Below are 4,123 nucleotides of genomic sequence, written 5' to 3' on the forward strand. Positions count from 1 at the left end.
TAAGGAGGTTGAGCATGACCTTAAGTGTCTTTTGGCCATTTGAACTTCCTCTGCTGAGAATTCTCTGTTCATTTCAGTGCCCCATTTTTTAATTTTAGTAAAGTGGACAGTTGTTGCCTAATTTAGAATAATGTTCTTAGTCCTGGGCATCATACAGAGGTTTGTGCGTATCTCTAGTCAAGAATAAGTTTAGGTGAAATGTTCTTCACAGTGTCTGCCTTTGCCTCTAGTACACTAATATGTGTACAAGAGAGGGCATAAAGGCTCATTGGACACACGCCCTGGTAAATGGAGTGAATTATGGAAATAAGACCTCTTCAGAAAACCCATGGCAGGTGATCTTCATATATTTGGAAGAAGGTGGCTCCAAGGAAATTCTGGTAAACATTTAAGTCAAATTCCCCTGTTTTTAATCTGTGAATATAAGAAATATGACCTTTCATCCCAATATAGAATTAAATTTATGAATTGAAAACCTAGGAATTTGGATAGGCTAATAGAGCACCAGCAGCAGTTTTAAGAAAATTTAACAGTCTGCAATTTATATTTATTTGTATGTAGCTTTTATTGGCGTGGTTATGTGTAAAATATTCATACTAGGTTATTAAATTTCAATTAGGCTACTTAAATAGTATAGTTTGATATTAGTATGTATTAAATTTAATATGGTCAAGTTTTCTTTCAACTCTTGCTTAAAAGAAACACTACAGTGTTGTGCTTAGTGAGTGAATTGGTGTGATTTATGTAAATCTATATGCCAGTTATCTGTTAATTTAAATAATGTTGGTACTTTGAAAACTGGTTGAAGATCAGATTGATTAATTATTAACTTGTAAGTTGTGAACATAGCTCAGTCAGTAAAATTATTGCTGTGTAAGCAAAAAACCTGAAGTAGATTCCCAGAACACACGTAAAAAGGCTGTCATGGGCCTGAGGTGGAAGCTCAGTTGGCAAAGAACATGCCACATAAGCCCATGAACCTGAGCTTGATCTCGAGAACTCATTTTAAAAAGCTAGGTGTAGTGGGGTGGTCTTGTAACTCTAGTGCTGGAAGGTGGAGACAGTTGGACCACTGGGACTCACAGGGCAGCTATCAAGTCATACTTGGCAAGCTCCAGGCTGGTGAGAGACCCTATCTCAAAAAAAAAAAAAAAAAAAAAACCGAAAAGAAAAGCAAACCAACCAAATGGACGATGCCTGAGGAATGGCAGCCAGGGCTGAACTCTGGCCTCTATGTATATACATGTTTAGAATTTTCATTACAAAGAAAGGAATATAACTAAAGAATATACTGGCAATCTATTTGTTGCAATTTCTTAAATTACTCCTTATTTACTAAAATATTCATCCCTGTAGGCAGATTTTTCTATCCTGCCTGCCAGCTCCCAAACAACCACACCCAGACTTATTAGTTAAGAAAGTTCAGCAAATAGCTTAGACTTATTTTTAACTAGCTCTAATAACTGAACCCATTTCTATTCATCTATGTCTTGTCCTGAGGCGCGTTTCTATTCATTTATGTCCTGTCCTGAGGCACGTTTACCTCATCTGCATGTTTCCCATCCTGCATGCTCTGTCTCATAGCACCTCCTCATGACTCCTTCTTAGCATTCTTTCTGCCCTGAAAATCCTGCCTAGCTATTGGACATTCAGTTTTTATTAAACTAATCCAAGTGACAAATCTTCAGAGTGTACAAAAAGATTATTCCACAACACGTCCCACTATTCTTTTCAATGTGTTAATCAGTTTAAAACATAACAAAACATTAATTTTTAGTTAGAATTCTCATAATTTTTGTTTCAATACTTAACTGATATTCAAAACATACCTAGAAAATGCAGTAAATACTTGATACTATTGCTACAACTGAAGATTGTGAAATAGAGCTTTATAAACTAGTATAAAAAAAGAGGAATAATACACTGAAACTTGACCTAAAATCCAGGCTATTCAATATTAACACTGAGAAAAAATTGCAAATGACTTTATCATTTTCTCTGTTATGAAAATGGCATTACTTCTTTATTAGGGATACCTATGAATTATTTTTGTATTTCTAAGATGAATTACAAGTTGAAATGAGTCTTTTAATTAAAAACCTCATGGTTCTAATATGTCATTATCCCATTAGATTCCAAATGTTTGAGAATACTGTACAGATGGTGATGACATACTGCAGCTTGTTAGATTGCTCCAAGTGTGTAAATGATAAAAGGAACAAGAACAGATCCTGAGAAACACCCACACTTAAGAAGGCAGTCAAAGGAGCTGGAGGAAGGAGAGGCCAGAGATAGAACGACATACAGGAGAAAAATCTTCTCAGAGAACAAGGGGAGGCAAGATTTTGAACACAGAGAGGGATCAATATCAATTTTTTCACAAGTTACACAAGAGAAAAGTTAAGGACTTTCCCAAAAGAACATCACTGATCTCCACTGAGCACTGTTCCAGGAGAGTTGTGTGCTTTAAGAAGGTGTAGAGAATAAATAAGACTAAGCGAATGCAGAATGTCCTATATACACTGGACTAAGAAAGATAGAATGTTACATACCACTGTGTGTGTGTATGTGTGTTCACATGTATGTAGAGGTCAGAGGTGTTGACTGTCACCTTTCTCCTTGTTTGAGATTGGGCCTCTTTTTTATTGTTTATTGCTGTGTACACCAGGTTGTCTGGCCCTCAGGTTACCAGGGAGTCTCCTGTCTGTATTTCCCATCTCACCATGGAAGTTCTGGGATGACACACACGGGCTACTGTGCTCATATTTACATGAGGCATGACAAGGACTTTTCATTTGTTGTGGACCATTGGTGGTGATGTCACAACTGACTTCTAGCCCTCCTCAGTGCACTGGAAAGTATGTGGTCCCCAATGCCAGTACTTCACAACCTGATGGTTCAGGGCAACATTGAAGGTCAGCAAGCAACTTCTGCCTAGGCAGGCAGCCAGAGCAATTTTAACTGGGACTTAAACACACCATTTCATGGCCATTTTGCTGATCATGAGCATCTGAGAGACAACCCTGAGTGAAGCCGTTGCTGTCATTACCATGCTGTCCATTCCACTCCATGTGGCTGTAGTGTGCTCAAGCAACCAGAACTGGAGCATGGAGGTGCACAGGGTCCTGAACAAATGAGGGTTCAGAGTGAAGTCCTTTGGAACCGATGGCTTTGTGAAGCATGCTGGGCCCACGCCTGACAAGCTGAATATTTATGATTTTGAAACCTTGTATGACAAAATATACCATGACCTGCTGAGGAAAGATAGAGCCTTTTACACTCAGAATGGAATTGTACACATGCAGGATAGGAACCAGAGAATTATGCCTGGCCCTGAACAGGTCCAGAACAGCAAAGACCTCTTCGATGTGACCTTTACATGTGAGGAGCATGTCTATGTGACTACGTGATGGAATGCCTGAATGCCAGAGAAGAGGGGCTGTGTGATCAGTGTGAGTATCCCTGACAACTACAGAAACCCTTCGGCCTTCCTCATCTGCGAGCTCTGCCATAGTATCCACCAAATGGGAGATGTGGATGATGAGATTGCAGAACTGTTGCAAATGTTTACGGCAAAGACTGGCAAGACCTTCCTACACACAGTCTGCTTCTACTGAGGAGGACTGTTGGCTGCCCTCTGATGCCTCCTAAAGTGATCCTTCATTAGTGCTGCTTCCTGATACTGTTTTTGCATTTAAGAACAGTTATGTTGCCATATAAACTGTGCTAATGAAATAAGTTGTACAACTACCAGGTTTAAAAAGCAGTAGGATGTTTGAAGAGTTGGATGTTAATAAGATTTTCTCTTTTAAGAAATATTTTATTGTTAATTTTCAAACAGTGTATGTTTTCCTATACATATAATTCCCTTCTGCTCTGACTGGACTTACAAATACCTAAACAAACAAATAGACTATATGTTATGAGGGGGAAAACTAGGGATTTTCAAATATACGTTCTTACTTGTCCTAAAACAACAAAAAGTCCTGCTTAAATTGACCCTTACAAGGTGAAAATAAGCAGTATAAGAGCAATGTTTAAGGATGCAATGCCTGATACATTTCCAAAGTTGACTTCAAATTTTTATTCCATTTATTTAGTGTTGAGGGACAAGTATGGATGG

At 38.4% G+C, this 4,123-nt stretch overlaps 1 pseudogene; it reads left to right on the top strand.

Moving 5' to 3' along the window:
* The first annotated feature begins 3,050 nt into the window (after nt 1-3,050).
* Nucleotides 3,051-3,617, top strand: LOC101986482 (annotated as a pseudogene).
* The last annotated feature ends 506 nt before the right edge of the window (nt 3,618-4,123 follow it).

Source organism: Microtus ochrogaster, chromosome X (assembly GCF_000317375.1).
Source record: "Microtus ochrogaster isolate Prairie Vole_2 chromosome X, MicOch1.0, whole genome shotgun sequence".
Taxonomy (NCBI): domain Eukaryota; kingdom Metazoa; phylum Chordata; class Mammalia; order Rodentia; family Cricetidae; genus Microtus; species Microtus ochrogaster.